A 25,787-nucleotide genomic window follows, 5' to 3' on the forward strand; every position below is an offset into this window, starting at 1 on the left:
AATAATGGCATGCTAAAAAATTCTGTGTGGTAAATCACTTTATTATTCCTAACTATTCTCACCCTTCTCTTCTGAAGGAGTACATATTGCCCCCCTATACCTCGTATACCTCTCATTTGGTTAAGTTCATTTTCTGAGACTTGACTCTTCTAGGCTGTGTGACTTGTGGGAGCCAATGGAATCAGAACAAAAAAGATCTTGTTTCACTTTTAGACAGAGACTTTTCTGAACATTGTGGGCTGCTGGGAGCTATTTTGGATGTGCTATGGGAAGAGCAAGTCCTAAATTGGAGGTACTCCGTTAGTCCCATCTGAAAATGAAAAAATCTTGGGGGGCAGAAGTTCTGCAGCCAACAATTAGAACTGAGTGACAACTGATCAGTAGCTATTCACATACAAACTTTTGTTGTTTTATAAGATTTTATGTTTATTTTCACAACATAACTGAGCACTGTATTCTGAAATTCCCTTTTTTCTGAGGTGAAAATGAGTATTTAATTTTTATAATTACCTTTGCAATAGTTTCTACTGCCTTTAGACCAGCAATTTTCAATCTTTTTCATCTTATAGCACAATAGCTAATTACTAAAATTTTGTGGCACACCAAAAAAAAATTTTTTTTTGTCGATCTGACAAAAAAATAGGTGTAATTTTGATTTATTCACACTGGATGGCTATTGTTGTGTTGGCTGTTGTCATTGTTTTATTTGACAATCTAAGGGAGAAGAGATCAGTGTCCCTGACTAAATAGTCAGGCATTGTATGTTTTAAAAATTCTTGCATTACACCATTGTGCCTCTTGAGGCACAGCAGTTAAAAATTGCTGCTTTACATTAAAGAACAAACTCTACTGGTCTACAGGATCCTATATATTTGGCCCCTATTGGATTTTTGTTAATAGTTTTTAGAATTTATAGTACTTTCTCTATATATCAAAAATTATTTTCCTGTTTCTCTTTCAATCAGCAGGAAAAACATATGCAAAGATTTTATGGTAATATATAATTATATGATTAAATTATTAGTGTCTTTTTTCCTACTTTATTTTTCTTTTCAAGATAAAAGGCATTGTGTTGTTCTGTTCACTTTTTATTCACAATAGCTGTCACAGTACAAAAACAGAGGAAGTCTAACAAATATATGTTAAATGAAGCAAAAAATTAAGTTCTTTTGATGTACCATCTTTATCTCAAGAAACATCAATTTTGTCTTTAGAATTAAAGCTATGATTTCTTTATTTAAAAAAAAAAATTCCAAAAACTCAGAACATAGTGTTTCTAAAAGAAATGTGCTTTTAATTATTACTGGAATATTTAGGAAGTCAAAGTGTAACTACTATGTCGTGTATCCTTCTTTAATATTATTTTTCATGGAGCAAGAATCCATTTTCACTTTTCATAGCCTAAGACTTGTTAAATGGTTTTGTTGCCATAGGAACACCACTCAGTTTTTATAGTGGGTTTCCCAATATTTTAAACAGTATATTATTTCATTAATGAAACTTAAGAATTTTGAGGCAAATAATATTGTCTGTTCTTGATGGCTAAAATACACATAATTTCATATGCTTTCTGCATGTATTTAAATTTGACTTTTAAATTATACTTATTTTAATGTAACGCCACTCTCTTTTGTGTTTTGAGCTTTATGTGTTCCAGTTTTGAAAGTCAATCTTTATTCTTTCTTAAGTTTTTCTCAGAATATGCTTTTAATAAAAAAAAGCACTGCTTTAATTCATCAAATTCAAGGTTTAGTTATTCAAATTTAAAAGAAACATGGTTTAGTATAAGGTGGGTCAAAATAGATTAGGAGGCAGTTCTACAAGGCTTACTTAGAATTCCATTACACTAATCAGAGATGAGGGGACATATGGCATATATGGAAGTGTAATACATTAAAAAAAAATGTACCAAGAAGGAAGATGAATATTTTCCATTCTGACTCCTAAGCAGATAAAGCTAATGTTTTTCTTATTTTTATGACACATAGGTAAAACATGAACAAAGAGAAAATGTTGGGAATGGGACAGAAATATTATTGGATATGGTTGTGGTAGATCTTTCCACAAGTAGAATTTAGGGTCTTTATACTTGTTATTTAATCGGTACAAAGCTATTCAATATTCTACTTTGATGAAGAGTTTGTAATAAACTCATAATGTGTACTTTACAAGTTATATAGCTTGTAAATTAGAAAGCATAGAGGGAAGAGAAAAGTTTTTGGTTAGTTTAAGCTTCCAAGGGCATAAATTTATCACTGAATTATACAAATTTAAATGTTGTAGAAAAAAAAGTGTAGTGGTATGCTGGTAGAACTATACATTATAATAGATGATATCACAGTCATTCTTTATTTTGTGAGGCTGTTGTGCTAGGGGATCTTTTTTGTTTCCTGCCATTATTGCTTTGTTTATACTAATAAATTTAATGCCCATTTTGCTTTCATTAGCTATATTTTTCCCTCTGAGTCTTGAGTTAATATTTTGGCACTTTGTAGGGATGTGGCTATGAAAATTCAGCAAAGAGACCACTAAGACTTGATCAGATTTTGGGGGGCAAAATTTTTATACTTGAAAATACTTGCTTTATTATTTAGTCCTTGGATTTAAACTAATCTAAAATAACATCATTCTCCTTCCCACAAACAATACTATAATTTTTATCATGTCTTTCTTTTATTGTGTGATAGTGAATGAGTTTTTTGTAATTTTCTGGGAATTAAAAGAATTAAAAAATTTTGGGGAGGGGGAAGGATGGAAGAAAAAAACAGTGAAATAATGAGAGAAAGTCAGCAAATTGTTTTATTTTTAAAAAATATTAAATGACTTTTAAATTTTGGAAATAAAAAAGTAAAAAAGAATTAGAAAGCATAGAGGAAAGAGAAAAGTTTTTGGTTAGTTTAAGCTTCCAAGGGCATAAATTTATCACTGAATTATACCAATTTAAATTTTGTAGAAAATAAAAGTGTAGTGGTATGCTGGTAGAACTCATACATTTTAATAGATGATATCACAGTCATTCTTTATTTTGTGAGGCTGTTGTACTAGGAGATCTTTTTTGTTCCCTGCCATTATTGCTTTGTTTATATATACTAATTAATTTAATGCCCATTAATTAGTGTGTATTGTTCACAAAATGAAAAATACATTTCAGTAAATTGTGCATATAAATATTAGATTATGAAGTTGTTCGTTTTAACCTCCATGTATTGACTTGAATACCATTGATGGTGATAATAGTAAGGTAACAATAATTTATTTTGTGTTGAATATGTAACAGGTACAGTGTCTTTTCATCTTAATGAATCAGTAGGGTAAAACATTCAGCTCCAACTTTGCAGCAGTACAGTGTGGAACAAAACAAGTTATTAAATCCTTTTGTGAAGATCATAAACATTATAACAAGTATTTTTATGGATTTAAATAAGCATTATTGAGATTTTTTGTGCTTTTTCTATTATGCCACATTGCCTGTTGAAATGCAAAATTAACAAATGTAAATGAAGAAAATGGTAAAAAGAATGCTAGTTACCAGTCCTAAAGCAAGTTGTTTTTAGAACACAAAAACTGGATTCTTTGAATTGTAATATAATAATGTATGGGAGAGGGGAATATTCTTCCTCTTTCCTCTATTAGTTATTCTAATTGGCCTAAAGATTAAATTGATTTGAGATAGAATAACAGAAGGCAATAACCAAATTTAATTACATATGTACATATGGGGATTCCTTCCCTCCCCTCCAAATATATAATGGCTTATATGTTGTTTATTCTTTGGAGCTATATTTAGAACTAAGAGGTCATCATTCAATATTTATTTAGAGCAATTTTGCTCAAAGCATTATTTTAGGTCATGGACAGAAAAATGGCAGAATAGCTCACCCTAACAAACAAGACTATTTTGCCTAAATTTTATCCTTCAACAATTGTGTGCAGTTGAGGGGCAGGTTATCTTTATATTATATGAATAAATTAGGGAACAAGTAGTGTTCTTATTAATAAGGTTAAAAAAAAGGTGCCCCTTGCCTGACCTGTGGTGGTGCAGTGGATAAAGTATTGACATGAAACACTGAGATTGCTGGTTCAAAAACCTGGGCTTGCCTGGTCAAGGCCCGTATGGGCGTTTATGCTTCCTGCTCCTCCCCATTCCTCTCTCTCACTTTCTCTCTCTCTGAAAAATAAAAAAAATCTAAAAAAGTAATAAAAAAGGAAAATGGTGCCCTTGCAAAGAAATAATATCTGGAATTTAGAGCAATGTACATACACGAAGAAATATGAAATAATTTGGCCACTTTAGACTTCTAAAAATTAGAATGTATTGTTTTCTAGTGTGCAGATCCTGTGGTTTGGGATATATATAATTGGAAGTTTTATAAGCAACAAAAAGCTTTTTAATTTGGTGGCCTGGATGATTAACTCAGGAGAAAGAGAGTGTTAGCTAAATAATTTAATTTTAATAATGAGGTAGCCAGTTTAGCTGTGTAAAATTCAGGAGATTTGGAGTTAAATTTATATATATACTATTTGCAACATGTGTGTCTTTAAAGAAATTTACTAAATTTCTCTGAGTTCAGGCCTTTGAATAATGCTAACTGTATGGCAGTAATAGTTAATATTTAAAGTGATAGGCAAATAAGAAATTTTCAATCATACTATATCTAGCTTGTCATCTCCCTTCACTAACTTGTTTGATCTTTGTTGTTTCAAATATCTATGTCAGAACTGTTTTTTTCCCCTTCTTTCTTAATTTTTCTTAATCTCACAAGGCATGGCTTCAATCTTTCTTAAACATTTCAACAATGTATTTATATGTGTGATTATAATAAAAAAAATACCAAGATGTTTCTATTGGCGTTAAGCCAGTTTGGTTTCTATCTTGTACTCTATTCTTGAAAACTTCAATAGAATCAACTTACTCCAACATGTTAGATGGGAGAAAAGGAGAAATTAGCTTACTCCATATGTAGAGCTGACAAAGAGTAAAGCAAAGACAAACATAAGATGAAGATGGAAATGGGGATACAGAGAGAGATGGAAATGGTGGAGATGGAAATGGAGACATGGAGGGAGAAAGAGATAGAGAGATAGCTCTACATGTTGACCAAGAGCAGCTCTCATTATTCAACAAGAAGAATAAAATGTGGCTGGAAAGCTTCTGAGGCTTAATTTCAGTAGGAAAATATTGCAGAAGAACGATCAAAGAAATAGCAATACATATAATGGTTAAAAACTCCTCATTTGGGTAATTTCTTAGACAAAAACCAAGATTGTGAACTGTGAAGTAGCTTATTTTAAAACAATTAGTTCTTTCCTGTCATATGATTGGACACAGACCAGTTATATAGGGAGGCTGTTTGGAATATTTTTGAATGTGAGGACTGATGTTCAATTCTGACATTACATCTGGACAGAAATTATAGAAGATATTTAGGTGAAGGGGTAACAGAACTTTCCTGATTTTAACATATATTTTGTTGTTTACTGGAATATTATGTTAATATCTAACTTGACTATTTTAAATAAATTAGATAAATTATATCTCTAATTTGCTAATAAAAATTTTTCATTTGCTTGAATGTTTGATTATCTGGATTTTAAAAATTCTACAGTTAGAAGACTTCAAGCAGTTAACTTAGGCTACCAAAACACCAACAGATAATCTATAATCAAGAATGTTTGAATTCAATACTTACCTGGCAGGGGAGAGACACCATGATCACGCAGGTGGTTTTCCCAGGGTGAGGCTTATCCATTGCACTCTGGGTGTGCTTACCCTGGTGATTTCCCCAGATGTGGGAAACTCGACTGCATAATTTGTGGTGGTAAGGGATTGCATTAATGCTCTCTGTTATAAAAAGAAAAGGAAAAGAAAAGAAAAAGAATGTTTGAATTCAGAGAAAAATGATTTCTGGATTATTGATAGCTAATACATGACAATTTTCTATGAAGAATATCTAAATAAAATTGAGTAAACAACAAAACTTTTCTGAGCACTGATTTCCTCTCCAGCATTGTGGTAATAAATTATCTTATTTGATTGATTATGCTAGATCATTGCTTTGAAAACCCATTGGATGGCTTAATCAAAGTGATTGGTGGGAGTATTTTAAGAGGGAAGAAAAATACAAAGATACTGCTGTGTTCTCAGAGTTACTTAGTACTTAACTACTTTACTGAAATGCTTATCTCTACCCCCAAATTTCAGTAGTACATTTGTTTGGCTACATAAAGACACAACTATGCCAGGAACAGATTAGAAGCCATTACCTATTTTGAAAATCATTATACCAGGTATATTTTCTTGATGCTTATGTGCAACTTCCATTAGTGTTAATGAGAGTTGCATTCATGCATAGAGTAGAGAATAGATTCATTATCTCTAAAGGGCAGTTTCCTTTTTAATACATTACTCAAGTGTTGTTACATGTTTCCTTTTTTTTTATATTACGGAAACTCACTTTTTCATTTATAGCAAGGGCCATATAGCTGTAGGATGGAACTCACCTTTGTTGAAGGTTTCTTCAGGACAGACACATTTTAGGCCAAGAGAGTGTGGAAGTGTCATCTTTTAAAGTCTTTGTTCTTATAGTTAATAGTCTTTTTTAAAAAAAGAAAATTAATAGGGATGCCTTTTGACAATTGTTATACACATGGTTTTAAATAATGGTAGGAAATAATCATAAAGAAAATTGTTCAGTTATCTCTTCTATTCTCCTGCTTCCATTTGGATTCCCTTGTTACAGGACAGATCCAAATAGCACTGCAAAGGCTTTGAAAACAGAAGTGATAATGAAACCATATATGTGGAATGCTGGTCAGTTCTTGTCCTAGATAATAGACCATTGTCATATATATAATTTACAAAGGTCCCCCACCCCCTATCTATGTGTTGCCATTTTACTTTCATGATAGTATCTTTGAAGCATGAAAGTTTTGATAAAATCTTATTTATCAATTATTTATTTGATTCTGGTGCTATACCTAATTATTATTATCTAATCCAAGCTCACACAGATTTATACTTGTTTTTTTCTAAGAGTGTTATAGTTTTAGTTCTTACTTTTAGGTCTCTGAGTTAAGTTTTATATATGGTGTGAGATACGTGTCCAAATTCATTCTTTTGAACATGGTTATGTAGTTGTCTTAGTATCATTTGTTGAAAAAATAACTATTTCTTTTCCTTTTGAATTGCCTTGTCAAAATCAATTAATGGCAAATGTATGAGTCGATTTCTAGACTGTCAATTTTATTTTATTAATCTGTATGTATATACTTAGGTAAGTAGCACATCGTATTGTTTACTATAGCTTTGTACTAAGTTTAAAATTGAGAAGTCTGCCCTGGCCAGTTGGCTCAGCGGTAGAGCGTCGGCCTAGCGTGCGGAGGACCCGGGTTCGATTCCCGGCCAGGGCACACAGGAGAAGCGCCCATTTGCTTCTCCACTCCTCCGCCGCGCCTTCCTCTCTGTCTCTCTCTTCCCCTCCCGCAGCCAAGGCTCCATTGGAGCAAAGATGGCCTGGGTGCTGGGGATGGCTCTGTGGCCTCTGCCCCAGGCGCTAGAGTGGCTCTGGTCGCAATATGACGACGCCCAGGATGGTCGCAACATGGCGACACCCAGGATGGGCAGAGCATCGCCCCCTGGTGGGCAGAGCGTCGCCCCATGGTGGGCGTGCCGGGTGGATCCCGGTCGGGCGCATGCGGGAGTCTGTCTGACTGTCTCTCCCTGTTTCCAGCTTCAGAAAAGAAAATGCAAAAAAAAAAAAAAAAAAAATTGAGAAGTCTAAATCTTCCAACTTTGCTCTTTCAGATTTTGCAGGGGTGGGGGGTGAGTATGCTGGGTTCCTCACATTTCTTTTTTTTCGCCAAAGTTAGAAGTGAGGAGGCAGTCAGACAGACTCCCGCATGCACCCAACTGGGATCCACCTGGCATGCCCACCAGGGGGCGATGCTCTGCCCATCTGAGGTGTTGCACCATTGTGGCTAGAGCCATTCCATCACCTGAGGCGGAGGCCATGGAGCTGTCCTTAGTGCCCAGGCCAACTTTGCTCCAATGGAACCTTGGCTGCCAGAAGAGAGGAGAGAGATACAGAGGAAGGAGAGGGGGAAGGGTAGAGAAGCAAAGCACATGGGCACTTTTCCTGTGTGCCCTGACTGGGACTTCCACACGCTGGGCTGACACTCTACTGCTGAGCCAACCAGCCAGGGCCTCACATTTCTTTTTGCATTTTAGGATCAGCTTGTCAAACTCTACCAAGAAAAGCTAGTGGAGTGTTGATAGAAGTTGTATTGCCTCTATAGATAAGTTTTGGGATCTTTTGCTGACCTTGTTTATCCCCTAGAATGATAAACTTTTCAAGTACATTATAATTTCATTACATAAGAATGAAAGGAGACCACTTTTTGGGGATAATATAAAAATGACAGCTTACCATTGGCATGTGGAGGGGTTGTTAGGGATATACTTTTGGCTGAATGTTCTAGAGCAGTTTTTTTCAAATGCTTGTAAAGCACTATTTTCACTATAAAATTGTTATTTTTGTCATGAAGCTAAATATCATAAATGTAAATAAATACCTAATTCAATTTCTTATTTAAGTATTATAATATTCCTATACAATAATATTACATTGAAATATCATATTTAAATATCATGAAATGTTTGCCAGCTCTACATTGATTCCACAAATTTCTATTTTCTCCTCTTTAGTGGCTTGAAAGTTTAAAATTCTGGAATGTATTTGTTAACGGACTTCTTTATCAGTCAAAATTCTCACTGCTAAGAAACAGAAAGAGCTCTGGATAATTGAAAAAGAGAATGGCTCATTGAAAGGGTACTGGAGAGTTTATAACTGTCTATGAGCTCTAGAACACCATGGAGGGACAATTCCATTGTGACTACACTGGTCACATATACTAATTATAGCCTACACTACAGGAAGTTTCCAGAAAGACTCTGGTAATCACATTCTGAGAATGTAATCAAAATATGCCACCATATTTTAATGTTAAGAGCTGGGGTTATAATGGAAACTTTTTAAAAGTTCCAGTTTAGTTTATAGCTCTCTGTGATCATTCAATTAAATCAGACAAATGTGCCTTGACCACCCACCTTGAGCACTTGGCTAGGCTCCGATCATGAGCACTGCTATGTTTGACTTGGCTTGCAAACAACTTAGCCATGTTAAATTGTTAAATGTGCTTCTTTCCTACCAGTGAATGAGTGAGGAGAACTCTCTAACTCTGTTGGGCTTTGATACTAAACAGCACATCCCTGAGAGCCCTGCTGCACCTGATGCGTACACAGAGAGCAGGAACAAGAATAATTACAATCAGGCTTCTGCTGGCTGTGCTTCAGCTCAACGAGTCAGCAGAGTGCTAATCAGTGCACTTCTGTACAAGCTTGTGGTGGGAGCTTCTCTTTATTCACAGCAAGTTGGACAGTTTGTGGGAAACAAACAACCCTTGCATGCCTTTTTAATCTGTAGTGCCCCCACTTCAAAAAAAAATCACAACAAGTTGGAAGTGCAAAAGTGTTTCCTATGGTGTTAAATATAAGGAATGTCTTTGAGATGTTCCACTTTGGAGTTCTTTGTGGCAAGCAGGCAAACCAGCCAAAGCAGGAAAAACAAACTACTCTTATAAATTTGTTTATTTATTATGGTAAAGCCTTAGCCAAGAGGCATTATGTGTTGATGGCAAACTTACTTACATGTTTATTGCCAGGTGCAAAGTTTTTTGTGGTTCCTGAGACTACCTTTATATATGTCAGATTAAGAAAGTCTCTGTTGGTAGCATAAACTCTCTGAGTCATGGGAACCCTAATGTTTGAGAGAGTGAAAATGGTTTATATTTTAATGATATGCTTCTGTAATAAAGTTCAGGCTTCTTATTCTTGGTATGTAGTTGCTAACTATGACATTTACTTTGGTATAATATATAAATATTAAAATAGTAAAATTAATTACTGTCTTTAAAAATATAATAGTGTTAAGATATCTTAAAGGTATACCAATTTTTAATGTGTACTAAAAGTAACTAAGAGGACATTAGAGAAGGTAAATATTTTCTTTTTTAAAATTTGTATTTATTATTATTTTTATTTATGTGAGAGAAGGAGAGATAGTGAGACAGACTCCTTCATATACCCTGACCGGTATCCACCCAGCAACCCCCATTTGGAGCTGATGCTTGAATCAACAGAGCTATTGTTAGTGACTGAAGAAGACCCGCTCAGACCAACCAAGCTATCCACAGTGCCTGGGACTGATGCTCAAACCAATCAAGCCACTGGCTATGGGAGGGGAAGAAGGAGAGAATGGGGAGAGTGAAGGGAGAGAAGCAGATGGTTGCTTTTCTTGTGTGCCCTGACTGGGAATTTAACCAGAATATCCATATACCAGGCCTATGCTTTATCCACTGAGTCAACCGGCCAGGGCGTGGCTATTTTCTGAGTATATTTGTAGTAGAAAAATTATTTTTAGAATATGTTTTCCATTTGTATATGTACAAATGTGCCTGAGTACTTTGTGTGTGTATTAGGAGGGTGTATGTATATGATGAGATTGTAATGACAAGATGCTTTTCTTAAAAATAAAAGATCAAAGGTTCTTAGTATTATATTAGTTACCTATTGCTGCCTAAAAAATTATCCCTTAAATTAGCTAATTAAAATTATAAACATTTATTATGTCACAGAGTTCTGAGGGTCAGGTATCTGGGGGTAGTTTAGTTGGGTGGCCCTGGCAATGAGTCTGTCAGGAGGTTGCTGACAAGTCAAGATGTCAGCTGGCGTTGTGTCCATCTGAAGACTGAAGGATCCACCTCCAAGATGATTCATTTAATACAACTGCTGTCTGAAAATCTTAGTTCCTCACTTGTTCTTTATTGGCTGTTTATGGATGCTTCACTATTTTCAATATAGATCTTTTCATAAGGCTGCACGTGTATCTTCACAACATGGCTACTGGCCTTTCACAGAGTAAGCAATCAGAGAGAGATGTAAGGCAGAAGCCACTATATCTTTTATCAGCTTGTACCAACATTCATACTGTTATATTCCTAATACCTACTGGATGAGTATATCAGCTGTATTTGGTGTGGCAGGAGCCATACAAGGACATGAACGTCAGAACGTAGGGATGCTTTGGGGTCATCTTAAAGGCTTACTGTCACAGTAAGTAAAAACGTTTTTTTTTTTTTTTAATTTTTCTGAAGCTGGAAACAGGGAGAGACAGTCAGACAGACTCCCGCATGCGCCCGACTAGGATCCACTCGGCACGCCCACCAGGGGCGACGCTCTGCCCACCAGGGGGCGATGCTCTGCCCATCCTGGGCATCGCCATGTTGCGACCAGAGCCACTCTAGCGCCTGAGGCAGAGGCCACAGAGCCATCCCCAGCGCCCGGGCCATCTTTTGCTCCAATGGAGCCTTGGCTGCGGGAGGGGAAGAGAGAGACAGAGAGGAAAGCACAGCGGAGGGGTGGAGAAGCAAATGGGCGCTTCTCCTGTGTGCCCTGGCCGGGAATCGAACCCGGGTCCTCCGCACGCTAGGCCGACGCTCTACCGCTGAGCCAACCGGCCAGGGCAGTAAAAACGTTTTAACAGGGCCTTGAGATTCTTTCTTACCCATGAGTTATCTATCTTGGCCTAGTGTTAGGATGCTTTATGCTAGACCAAATTGTTCTGCTAAAAGAAGAAAAGGAATCATCAATCTTAAAAGTCTAGGTTACACAAAGCATTGATTGTGCTACACTGTCTGAATGAAAGACATATAGCTTTGATTTCCTCACATTGTAACGTTACTATTTATCTATCAGTGAAAAACAAATTATCGCCACAAATTCATATGATTGGTAAATATTTCATATAAGGTTTTTGGAACTACAAGACATAGTGTCTACTGTTTGGTATACCTTCATTACTTTTTAAGGAAAAAATGACCTCATTACTTTCTGACTTATATGTATTAATGAAAAATAAAATTTAAGCAACAAGAATAACTGTGGTAGGGGCCACAAAGCTATACCTTTCCTGGTGAAGCTTGTAACAGAAAGGTGTAACTAGTTAGTTCTTTGTCAGAATAGCTAAATAAGTTTGAATAGTAAAATAAAAGCAAACAAAAACCAAACAAATAAACTCTGTGTTTTACTTATATCTTTATACTAAAGAAAGAAATTTTGTTTATCCTCAAATATATATGTTTTATTCCAAATGAGTCAAAAACACAACTACAAACATTCCTTTATGAAGTTTTCCAGTGTTATAGGTTCTCTTTTTAGTAATAAATATTTTTAAATTTCTAGTTTTCCCAATTAGTTTTTAAGACATTTAAAGCTCTGGACACCTATAAAAATGACCTTAACAAAATATTATAGTATTATATTATCATATGATTTTATCAGAGTTCATCATTTGTGGGGTTAATTTGTGGGGTTAGACATCCAAGATTCACAGTGTAAGGGTTTTAAACAGTGAGTGAGAAGCTGATCCAGGACGAGCACTAAAGTGTTTCTAACTCTGAATTGAGTTTGCACACCTCCTTGGGGAATATTATTTCTTTGTTCCTGTCATACAAACAATTTTTAGGTTAACCATGCCTGAAAATGTGGTGTCATTATTTAGTAGAACATTATTTCTTCAACTTACATTGTTCATGTTCTGTTTCATAACATATTGCACTTTATTTCATGTATCTAATTCATCATTAACATATGGTAATATGTGATCTTGTTATTTACACTGAACAAAAATTGCCCCAAAACACTGATAAATATATTACTTTGAGTTTTGTAAGTTCACTGATAATTCTTTCCTTCATCTAATTCAGTTTTGTTGCAAGAACTCACCATTCAGAATACTTTTAGACTTAAAACGAATAGCAGCTTACCTGTCAGATCTTTCTTTTGTTAAGAGGAACTAGAGCACAAGTGTAATGGTGTGTTTCTGGAAAAAAAAAATTGCAGGACAATCTTACTTTTCTTCCCTACCTGTTCTTTTACTAGAGGAAGGATAAATTGGGAATAAAATACCTGTATTTCTCTGGGAAAGAGTCTCACAATATAACAACTCTTTTGAGAGGACACAGAAATGGCCTGACAACCTTGAAAGTGTTCTTTTAAAGTCTGTTACATTCTGAAGCATTATTTTCTGGATAGAAAGCTTTTTTTTCTTGCTTGATAGCTTTGATTTTCCAATATTGCATATGATTGCTTGTCTTCGTGTGCAAATTCAAATTTCAAAAGACATTTTATTTTTCTCCAAGAACATTCAGGTTGTGTTTTGCTTTGTGTTTTAACCTTGGTTTCATTTCTAGTCAGAATGTTAGCATTTTTAGGATACGACTTTAAGGTGTTTAGTCTTTTAAAATTTTTACCTGCCTTAACATTGTTTCATTGATGATAATATTTTATTTTGATTGAAGAAAATGGGAGTTTGAAATGTTTTTAAATTTATTGTAAGCTACACTGTTTTATGGCTTTTTACTATTTCTTATTACCTTAAAATTAGTTATATGTTTAAGTTTATTTATTACAGATACAAAACATTTATCAAGAAAAAGGAATAATTTCTAAGATTCTGTGATTTTGATTTGAGTACCAGTCATTTTAGGCTTCTTTATCCTTAGATAAAAATAGAATATTTCTAATATATTAGATGAATCTGTCTTGATCAAATGCCTTGAACCTAATTAATCTCAGAAGGATCATTGAACATAAATCATTGAACTATTATAAATTGAAGATTTCCTCAATTTCACTCTCAAATATCACAATTAAGATTATAATAAAAAGGAGACACTTTAGAGCAAAGAGTGTCTGAATCTGGTTGGAGTTTGGATGGCACATTCTTCTACTGAAAGTTACCTCCAGTGTAGCTGCAGGTAGTAAGCAAAAGAGAATTCAATTTCAGATGTGGCTAGGGTCATATTTAGGAGACGGCTTTCACAAAGTCTTGTAGGCTCTCCTGAGAAATTTTGTCTCCAATATGATATAGCATTGGAAAACCATTAAATATTTTTAATTAAGAAATAAAATGATCAGATTGATATTATTAAAAGATTGCTCTTATTTAAGTGAAGGTGTAATTAACGGGTAAAATTGTAGTTCAAAAAAATTAGAAATTAGAGAACTATTATACTATTTCAGGTAGGAGATGGCAAAAACTTGGAAAGGGTTGGTTGCTGGGGATATGGACAGAAATAAAGAGATTTCTCAGGCAGTAAATTGACAGAATGTAGAGTTGAATTTTATAGGGAAGAAAGAGATACACAAGATTGCTTCCACAAAAGCACAATGTTTTGTCTTGTATAAATGGTTTCTTTGTTGTATTATCATTGAGATGTGGCCCTGGGAAAGGACTGGGCTTCTATGCTTTTCATGGGAACAAACCTGGGAATATCTACACCAATAATGTAAAAGCAGTCTTTAACTTTATTTTGTTTTGACAAATTTTTTAAATGTCCCTGTATTATTAGCATAATATATGAGAAATTCTTAAGTAGCTTATACTCAGGGAGTTTCCAAATTTACCTTTAAGCTGTATTAGTAGATTAGTTCATCACCATTTATCCCTCCTCTTCCCTTCTCCATCTCTCTCTATTCCTCTCTCCCCAGCAGTCACCTCGTTGTTGTCCATTTCCATTAGTTTTTTCTTCTTTTTTTATTTTTGGTCTAATTCTTCCACTTGCCTTACTCTGAAATAATTAGGACCTGAAATCTGTATAATTTTGTTAACCAGTGTCACCTCAATAAATTCAATAAAAACAAATAAACAAGAAAAAGAGTGAGGGTTCATGTCCTTGTTTTCAGGAAAACTCCATTCAGATTATTGGAATGTTAGAAGATAGGAATCGTAAGAGAAAATGTTTGCACAAGAATTTACATACACAGTAAATTCATAAACAGCCAAAAAAAGTATATTAGTCCCGGCACACAATGACTTGATCTTTTTTTTTTTTTCATCAAGTAACTGGCTGTTTATCTGAACTGAAGCTTAATAATCTTTCCATATATGGAAAGCAAATCTTATCCATTATTTTTATTGTATTTTTACTGCATATAATAAAATTCAGAAGGTTGCTTGTCAAGTAATTATTAAAAGTGTTCTCAGAGCAAATAAACTGCGTTGAGGATCTTATTACTTAATGATCTTGACCTCTGTGGGTGGGTCCTGTCTTTAAAAGTCGCTCCTTTTTCTTTGTTTACTATACACTATGTCTACACCTCCCCAATAAAAAATAAACTGCATCACAGCACTCAGGAAAAACAACAATTTAGCCATCTCTTGTTTGAACACTATTGTTCTCTTGCCATCCAGAAAAGAATGGGAGTGGGGCAGGTGACATAGGTGAGGTTATAGGAGAAATCATAACTTCCTTTTACTTTTGTTCCTATAGGAATTCCCTTCCTCCCAGTAATATCTGCCATTGAAATGAACAAGCTATTATTTTACACCACAGTGAAGAATCTGGAGCTCCAGTCACAGATGCTGAAGAGAGAGAGACTGGTAAATCAAGCCTATATTATCTGACTTCATTCAATGAGCACAGTATAGTATCTTTCAGGCTTTCCTTTATTTTTCTCCTCAGGTCAGTTTATTCTGTAATTTCAGCCAGACAATCATTTGTGTATGCCTCACTTCTATCTAGTGAAAGGCTGAACTAAGTTGTTTTCTACTTTATGGTCGGTGTTCAAGTAACTATTCTTGCAGTTTGAGTCCCAATAAAGTCTTTGAAATCAGACTTGTCTCCCCTTACCCCTGCTGCATCATCCACAATATTTTCTAGTTTAAAACTTATCTTTTCTGAATTTCAAGCCTTTAATGCCAGCTTCAAGCTGTATATATTTTTTGTTTGTTTCTATATTCATACAATTACTATTTGTAGTAAAATGAGAATAGTAATTAAAGTTGACATCTAAATCTTTCTTAGGAAAGACTATATTATTTGGGAAAAACCAAACAAACATTTATGAGTAGAACAGCAGTCTGAAAATGCAAGATATGAGGAGACTGATTGACAAATTAGAGGAGAAAGGATGTGTTTGTTGCCCAGAGAAGGCAGGAGGAGCAAAAGAAGGAAAGAAGAATCAGTGAGCTTCTGCAAAGTCACTGGTTCTTTCCTTCAAAGCCAATGTTCTTTCCTTCAAAGTCACAGTCATGAGTCCTGCCAATATAACCTCTACTTGTGAGACTTGTCAGTACCCCACCCTAACAACAACAACAACAACAAACATACAGACAAAAAGCAAACAAAAAGAAGAATGAAAACGGAAAACACAAAAACCTGAGACACAACCTTGGGTGTAAGTAGTTACTGGGAAGTGATTTTAGTTGTCCAATGTGACGAATTAGGGAGATGAGATCGGAGAATGCATCACTAATAGAAGATGCTTTGCTAAGTCTGTTAGCTGCTATGGAATCCACCCCGGTGGAGGCCTTCTTCAAAACTCTCAGAGTACTCCACCTGGAGGACAAGGTTGATGGGGAAGCTGAGGGATTCATGGAAGCCCTTTCCCCATTCATTTAAGATTTCTTCTTCTCACTTCATCTAGTCTTCAGAAGCGTGCCCATGGAAAGCAGGGTATGGTCCCTGATGCCAGCAACTACAGATTTCCTCGAATATTTGCCCTCTCCTCCAAATAATGAATGAAGTCTCCTGAAATCATGATATGCTTAATGTTAGGGGATATTATGTGGAAATTGGTTAAGAGATTGAATTGTGTCTAGGGTATCTCAAGGAAAAAGTATGGCCCTTCAAGGCTGCAACATGGTGGAGGAAGGAGAAAAGCATGACTAAATAATTTGCAGGAACTAGCAGAAATTGTTGGAAAGCTTTTAAACTGTGACAAGCTAAAAAAAATTGAGGTTCAGATCCAAATTTTGCTAAATCTCTGAGATTTAAGAGATCTTGACTTAAATCAGTGACTCTTACAGTTCCCTAAATTAGAGGTCTCATGAACCAGACAAGAAATATAAATGTGGAACCTTAAAACAGAAGAGAATCTCAACATTTTATTTTATAATTAGAGGAATGAGTTATTATTATTATTATTATTGAATTTTTCTACATACTCTTTGTCTCTCCACCTCCAATTAGAAGCCATGGAAGTTGCAAAGCCCTGGAGGTTGCAGATCTGTTTAAAATGGGCAGCTGCTACTTAGCTCAAGTAGACAGAGTCTACTGAAACAGCCTCTGTGAAATTAGGGAATCTTTCCTTTATCCCTTTTCATCCCTGCTGTTCTCTGATCTATCCCCAGGAACTAGAACAGTGCCGGGCTCATAGTCAGAGCTCTGTGAATATTTGATAAATGAAAAGATAAATGGGTTATCTGTGGGAATGCAGACACAGTGTTTTCAGATTTCAGATTTTTTTAAATATGCAAGCTGGGAACCTGAAATTTTAGTTAATACATTCTGATTTTTAGATAAAACCAATTAAAAATGTTAAATGATTTTGTTGGTCCCATCTTAGCAGACAATTGAAATATACTGAGGAGGACTGATATTGTGCTGCCTGTGCTCAATTTGATTTTCTAAAGGGTTGTGTGTGTGTTTTAGCAAATTTGGCACCCAGTATAACCAACCTCAAACTTTTAATAATTGATGGTCACCAGAGCATATCTATTGGAGTCTCCAGTCACATGTCCCTGCTTCTTATTTTTGATTCATAATAATTTTGAGAAGATTTATATCTACATAAGTAAAAGTTTATATACAGGGTGGTGAAAAAGTAAGTGGACAGTTGTTCATATGGAAAATAATACAATAATTAGTAAATAGTAATCTGGAACACTTTTATATACTCACAACAATAAACCTACTTTTGTCACACCTGTGTGTAAATTTATATGATAAATATAAGACTTTTATAAAATTATGTATACATAATATTTGAGGGAGGAGGACAGGCCCTAATGGTTTAAAGCTTTCTCCTGCAGCTGCTACATGATTTGGCTGTCTTTTTGTGTCTTGTGATCCCCATGCTTAAAAGCTTTCTTGAAGTCCTCATAGCCAATGTTCTTTCCTTCAAAAATTTTTCTTCCAACTTCTGTTTGTATTGTTATCACTCTCTTCTAAATATCCATTGAGCTAGCAATCTTCTTTTTTTAATAAAAAAGTTGTATTTATTTGGAAGCATGCAGAATGCTAACAAAATAGCTGCAGCAATTTATTATTATTTTTGCAATTATAGATTGGTATTTAGTTAACAGAACAACAATTATTTCATCTTAGCTGCATCAGACACAACTGAGGATGAAAAGAACTAGCATCCCCACATATAACTTATTTGTGCCGGGCACCAACAAGAACCTACTTTAAATTCCCATGTCAATTCACAACCCCAACACTGTACCAGGCAAGGTTACTGGCTATTGAAAATTCTACCAGGACAGAGCTATCTAAAGACACATTTGGTAGTGTGCTAACTATTTTAAAAAGTCACTGTACAGTTTAAAAACAATTCTTATACACCCATGTGTTTCAGGTGTTTTTTTTTTTTTTTTCTTTCAAAGGAGTGAGCTGTGTACAGGGGTGTTAAATGCTTTGTAAACAAGAAAAAAAAAAACCTGCGCTAAAACCAACTGATTCATCATCATCTTTTCATCTTCTTCCCTCTCCCCCTCCACCTGCCCCTCCCCTTTCCCCCTCTTCCACCTCCTTTCCTTCCCCTTTGTCTCCCTCCTCTTCCTTCTTTTTCTTGCTCTTTCCAGTCTTGCGGACTCCCTTTCCTGCCGCCTCAGGCTTTCCTTTAGCGCGGTGTGCAGCCACCTCCTTGCCCAACTTCTCCCTCAGGTCCCCCAACTTCTCCCTTAGGCTGCTCTCACCCGCAGCAGCAGCGTGACTCCCAGCCAGGCTGAGACGCTCTCTGATTTGGGGGGAGATACTCAGAACAGAACAAGGAAAAGGCCAAGGAGGCCTCCTGGGTACACTGGGATCGTTGAATTTCTCTCTTGTTTCCCCTTCAGGGGGAATATAAGCTTCTGTTTCTCTTTCATAACGGCCCTTGTCCGCCTTTGCCATGTCTTCAAATTTCCCTTTCCCTTTAGTGGACATGCTCTAAGCACGTCACAGAAAACTGAGAGGTTTTCTCATCTGGGGACTTCTTGAGCTCCCCCTGGCAAGTCTGCACACAGAAAGCACATGATGGCATTTGCCTCTCGGTTTCTTAGGCTCTCTTTGCCCGTGTTTAATTCTTTTCCTCAGTGAGCACAGTCCCCAGTGCTGCCGGCTGGCACGTGCCCAACGCTGTCTTTATGGAGCTCAGTGTACTGCAGTGGCTGTGAGAACGGGCCAGACAGAGCCGCTCTTGCAATCTTTATCACACATTTTTACAGTCTTTTTACGAAACTATTTATATATACTGCTCACAAAAATTAGCGGATATTTCAAAAATGAATATGAAGCGATAAAATATCCCCTAATTTTTGTGAGCAGATTTATTCAATAATATTTCAATTTCATTTAAACTGTAAGCATTAATTTTTTTTTCTCTTATATTTTTTTTCCAGCACCCAATACAGCACTGGACTTATATGGGTGTTCATCAGTCACCTGTCAGAATTAATTCTATCCATATCTTAACAGAGGGAGACACAACTTGTCAGAAAACAAAAACTTTCTTTTTCCACTTGACTTTTTCATCACTGTTAGAAGCATCCCCATTTTCCATAGTTCTCAAACATTAAATCTTGTATTAGTCTTTGCTTCTTGATTTTCCCCCAACCTTGCATTGATTTCAGATGAATTCAATTTCTTTATTCTTCTTAGAGCCGGAGTCTGAATAATATCATGCAGAAAGTTTCAAATTAATTTTTTATGGATTATCTTCTAAATGATAGATTATTTTCTGTGCTATAAAATTATAAAATATACTTTCTTAGTTTGACCAAGTCTCCAACTTCCATAAAATTCTATAGTTACCCCTTATCAATATCTGAATAAAATTAAATTCTGAATAGTTTAATTTCCAATGTTTTCATTGCTTTTCCTTCCCTGTCTTTTCATATTTTACCGTTAGTCTGGTACCTTTAAACCAAACAAAATGGCCAGTAAAGGCTTCTGGTTTCTGTGTTCAATCCTCTTTCCTAGATCCCTGATTATCATTATAATTTTCAATAACAAATTGAATTATTACTTGGTGAGAACACCTAGGTTTGCACAATCGTTGCAGTTTTCCCTCTTGGTGATTGGCATGGGAAGTCATTCTATAATCTAAGCCACTTACTAATTTTGCATAAGGAACTATTGTCACTGAAACTTTAAATACTCTAAATCCTTTTGATTGCCACATTTTTCTTTGTGCTGCAGAACCACATGGGAAACCAATTCATGATCAGAAGGTGACTTTGTAATTGTAAAATTAGAACAAGTAGCTTTAGATGACTCAAATATTAAGTGGGTGAGGCTAAGATTGCTTCTGAACAACTCTTTACACTTGCAAGTTTTCCTAACAGTGTGTTCTGAAATCTGGGTAGGTAGGAGCTGTAAAAACTGTCATGTAAAAGCTACAGGCAGCTTCCGTAATGGGAAAAGACTTGAATACTCCTTTGAAGCTGACTGTTCATTCTGGGAAAACCTCCTGAATGGGTTTTTCATTGCACAAATGTAAAGCAAAAATCACTTATGAATTATACATTGTTCTTGGAGAGAAATGTGATGTAATTGTTCACCCAAATGAAAACATTTTGGACTGTGAAGCTATGTGCTCTCCTTGCCAATGTATGATTTTGTCTCAGCCTGTGCTTAGTGAACCTCTCTTAGCCTCAGTCTCCTCTTCAGTAGAATGGGAACAATAATACTTAGGAAGATTAAAATAATACTGGTAAATGTCTTTGAATCATGTCTCACATCTAGTAAGTGACTTAGTATTAGAGATGATGATGTACTAGAATAGCATGGCTTTTAAAAGTAAGTATTTTATTTCTTTGGATTGAGCCTGCACTGTGCCAGTAAATGAATTTTTTTTCTTCTTCCTGGAGATGTGGGCACTTTGGAAAGGAGCTAGCAGGACACAATCCAAGTCAGACCCTTGCTGCTTGCAGGAAGATCATGTATAAAGTATAGGGTTGCAAATACAACATGGAATTGGCTGTTGATTCTACATGTGATTATTCTGCACACCATGGATACAGTAATATGCACTACAATGCTCTGATGTGTTAGTCTATTCCTGGATGGGAGTTTTTCTTGAATTGACCCCCCACTCACAACTATCTTGAATAGAACATTCTGGGACAGAAATTAGTTAGTGAGCTTTTAAGTAAAGTGGAAGAAAAATTTCTTTTCTTTTTCTTTCTTTTTTTTTTCTCTTACTAAAGAGCTATGTGTTGTCTAGACGTAAAGATGGGTTGGCACCCTCTTGTGTGGTAGTGGGTATATATCCGCCACTATTCCATGGAATTCAGCTGTGATGAGACTAAGGCCTATTGTGATTGGGAAATATTGCTGCCTATTAAAATACTTTCTCCCTTTTTCCATTGGAATTGAAGTGTTGGGAAAATGGTTGCACCAATACACTACAACTGCCAGCATTTTTTGCAGTTAGATGTTACCTTCCTGAGTTATCTCTGCTGGAATGTGAATAGAAGTGATGTGTCCCACTCACAGGTCTGGCCTATCAGCCTCGTGAGCCTTTTGCCACACTCTTTGCCCTTCTGCCTAACTAGCATGATGCTAACCAGAGAGACTGGAACTTGCATGTGATTTACATGGCAGAGTTGCCATCAGATGAATGCCCAAATGGCTGCATGGAGAAAAACCAGAGTTGGCCTGGAACGCCTTTTATGTGGGAAAGACATAGTTTTAAACCACTAAATGTTTGGTGTTTGTTTCAACCAATTTCCTTGTTGTAACCAATCCAGAAATTAATGTTTGGGCAGTGGTGTCACAGGCTGAAAAGTTGGAGAAATACATGATATCATGGCAAAACACCGACATTTATTAAAACTATCTCCAACTATAACTTGGAATGCAGACCACATGCTCATATAGTTTTAGGTGTAGTGATTGGAAAAGAGCTGGAATGTTTATACATTTTGGCTGCTATTCATTGCTTCAAGTAAGGTACTGTATTACAAGAATTGGCTGGTTTGTGCAAAGAGATTGAAGGGGAGAGAGAGAATTCACAGGCTTTCCAGGACTGAAAAGCTAACTGCTTCTGAAACCCAAACAGGAAATAAGACTTAAAAAGGCTTCAAATGCAAAGGCCCAATAAGATGTCTAAGTTATATTAAGGTACTTAACCTTGCAGCAAAAATCTGATTTCTTTCCATGCAATGTTTTAGATGTACTCAGGGTAGTAGCTGCTGTCATTAAGTTTATACATAGATGTGTGTGTGCACGCATGTGTACAAATAGACACACACATCACACACTCTTCAGGATAGTTAGAAAAAGAGCAGACTAAAGAATTATGTCTAAAAAATTACTTTGAGTGTGACCATTAGGGACATGGAAGGGACAGAAAATAAATAGTCCAAAAACTTAGTTTTTGAGGGAATTGTACTGCCAAAGAAACAATAAGTCTCACCTGAGAAAGCTTTTGACTCTTTGACTTATAAGAAGGGCATACACTCAATGTTCATTACAGAAGTGCCATGGAGGATGGCAAAATAGGAGGGACCTCTTAGACGAGCAAATCCAGGGGCCTCTGAGCCTGGTGGACATGGAAACTTCTCCCAGATATTAGAATCATGCCAGTATGGGAACCTCCTCTCTGACCAGGGCAGGGTATTATGCAATGCCTACCCAGAAGGACTGCCTTGTTTCAAGTTATGATTACTGTATTTTCACTAGTCTTCCCTTTAAAAAAAATTATTTTCTTTTTTGAGCAGTTTTAGGTTTACAAAAAAATTGAGTGGAAAGTACAGAGTTCCAAATACCCCCTCACCCCAACTCCAAAACTCACAATTCTCCTTATTTTTAATATCTTCCACTAGCCTGTGGTACAGTTTTTTACAATTAAAGAATCTATATAGATACATTATTAACTAGATTCCATAATTTGCAATAGGGCTTGCTCTTTGTGTTGTACATTCTATGGGTTTTGACAAATCTATGATGACCTATATCCTTCATTATAATATAATATAGAATAGTTTCACAGCAATAATAATTCCCCACACTTCACTTATTCACTGCTCCATTTTTCCTCAAACCACTATCTACCCTCTTGCTCTACCATAGATCCTGGTAAACACTAATTTTTAAATTGTAACCATAGTTACAATTTAATGTCATATACTTGTAGTCATACAACACGTAGCCTTTTCAGATTGTCTTCTTTTAATTAGCAATCTACATTTGAGGTGTTTTAATATCTTTTCATGACTTTCTAGTTCTTTTTAAAAAATCACTAGATAATCTTGTATTGTATAGATGTACCACAGTTTGTTATCCATTCAACTTTTGAAGAACATCTTAGTTAGTTACTTCCAGGTTTTGGTAATTATGAATTATTCATGTGCAGTTTTTATGCAGACCTAAGATTTCAATTCATTTGCTGGACTGTGTGGTAAGAATATGTTTACTTTTGTAAGAAACTGCCAAACGCTCTCCCAAAAATGGTTTTACAACTTTGCATTCCTACTAGTAATGAAGAGTGTTTCTGTTTCCCTATACATTCTTCTCTTTTTTAGCAGGAATTTTTAGTGTGGTTATCCTGCTTCATCAGCATATAATGACTGGCTCAAGCTGAATACCTTCATTTTGGTCTCTGTACTAGGGGGTGGGGGGAATCTGGTCTTGCTGGAGAGAGTTCACATTCCAGAAATGCAGAACTTTGAATGCAACAACTGGATACAACACTGGATTGTCTCCTTGGGAAAGGAATGAGTCTATTTGATCTACTAGAGATATTTGATTGTCAGAAAGGTAGACTGTGTGAAGTTGGCTATCTGCCCTTGAGAATCTACTTTCCTTTTCTTCCATTGTAATTGATTGCCTGGATATATAGTTAACTAGATGCACAGTGTTTTCTAACTTTCATTTAGGTTTAGTCATGAGAGTATGCTTTTTCCATGGTTCCACTATTCTTCTATATGAGTAGAAATGATGTGTGTCATTTCCAAGTTTGGCTATAAAAACTTCTGGACATGTCCCTCATGTTCTTTCTCATTTTTGTTGTGGAATGATGATAATCAAAAGTGACTAGAGAGATATTGAAAGCCCTGTGTTATAAATGACTAAACCCTATTGGTCTGGGTCCCTGAGTAAGAGCAATGAGGATATGTACCCTGCTGAATGAAATGTTTCTCTCTGGACTCTTAAGTGAATGCGTAATGAACTCGTACTGTGTATAAGCCTGGTTTTATTTGTAACAATAACTTGATTCTAGTTTTAACTGTTTTTTTAAAAGATTTTATTTATTCATTTTAGAGAGGAAAGAGAGAGAAGAGTGAGGAGGAGCAAGAAGCGTCAACTCTCATATGTTCCTTGACCAGGGAAGCCAGGGTATCAAATCGGTAATCTCAGCATTCCAGGTCAACACTTTATCCACTGTGACACCACAGGTCAGGCTAGTTTTACCTGTTTTAATTAATACATATGCATGAAATAAAGTACATAATTTTTTCTTGTCCCTAGGCATTCGTAGAGTTGCCTTTTTTTCTTCTTCTTTTAATAATGGTGCAGGACAGTGAGGTCATAATCTCATTGTAAATTGATTCTTTTCTCAGTGTCATTGATGGTCTAAGAGACAAGGTAAGATAGAAATAAAGAAATTGTCATCTGGTAGTTTCCCCCTTCCCTCCCTCCCTCCCTCCTTCCTCCTCTCTCTCCCTCCTTCCTCCTCTCCCTCCTTCCTTCCTTCCTTCCTTCCTTCCTTCCTTCCTTCCTTCCTTCCTTCCTTCCTTCCTTCCTTCCTTCCTTCCTTCTTTCCTTCCCTTTTTCTTTCTTTCTTTCTCTTTCTTTCTTCTTTCTTTCTCTCCCTTCCTTTTCCTTTCTTCCTCCCTTCCTCTTTCCTTCCTTCCTTCCTTCCTTCCTTCCTTCCTTCCTTCCTTCCTTCCTTCCTTCCCTCCCTCCCTCCCTCCCTCCCTCCCTCCCTCCCTCTCTCCCTCCCTCCTTTCTTTCTTTCTTTCTTTCTTTCTTTCTTTCTTTCTTTCTTTCTTTCTTTCTTTCTGTGAGAGGTGCAGAGGCAGAGATATAGATTTTCACATACGCCCTGATAGGGATCCTACCGGGCAATGCTCTGTCCATCTGGAACCACTGCTCTATTGCTCAGCAACTGAGCTATTTTAGCACCTGAGAAAAGGCTATGGAGCCATCCTTAGTGCCTGAGCCAACTTACTTGAATCAATTGATCCATGGCTACAGGAGAGGAAAAGAGAGAAAGAGAGAGAGATAAGGGGGAGGGGTGGAGAAGCAGATGGTCACTTCTCCTGTGTGCCCTGACCAAAATTGAACCCAGGAATTCTACATGATGGGTAACACTCTATCTACCACTGAGCCAACTGACCAGGGCCCTCGTAGTTTCTTTACTAACTGTACTTACCTATATTTAAATGTCACATTTTGTTAACTTGGAAATTTTTTTTAACTTTTAAAACTTTAGTGTACTTATCTAAATAAAAGGGATAATAGTACCTATTTCATAGATTTTGTGTAGAAATTAACTGAAATAAATCATGTGAATCATTAGCATATCATTTGACATTTAGGTGCTCAGGCAACATTAGCTATTAGCTAGCTCTAAACTCCATCAAGTTAGATTTTATACCCACATTTAGTGGAAAGGCTGGAGTTTAAATGAAATAAACAAAAAAAAAAGTTCCTGTTATGTTCATAGCCCATGG

At 36.0% G+C, this 25,787-nt stretch overlaps 1 non-coding gene across 1 annotated transcript; it reads left to right on the top strand.

The window, feature by feature from the left end:
- The first annotated feature begins 5,682 nt into the window (after nt 1-5,682).
- On the top strand, nt 5,683-5,848 carry LOC136306974 (U1 spliceosomal RNA). The gene has a single exon (XR_010725730.1). It is a non-coding gene; the product is annotated as a U1 spliceosomal RNA (small nuclear RNA).
- The last annotated feature ends 19,939 nt before the right edge of the window (nt 5,849-25,787 follow it).

The sequence above is a fragment of the Saccopteryx bilineata genome, chromosome 5, assembly GCF_036850765.1.
Source record: "Saccopteryx bilineata isolate mSacBil1 chromosome 5, mSacBil1_pri_phased_curated, whole genome shotgun sequence".
Taxonomy (NCBI): domain Eukaryota; kingdom Metazoa; phylum Chordata; class Mammalia; order Chiroptera; family Emballonuridae; genus Saccopteryx; species Saccopteryx bilineata.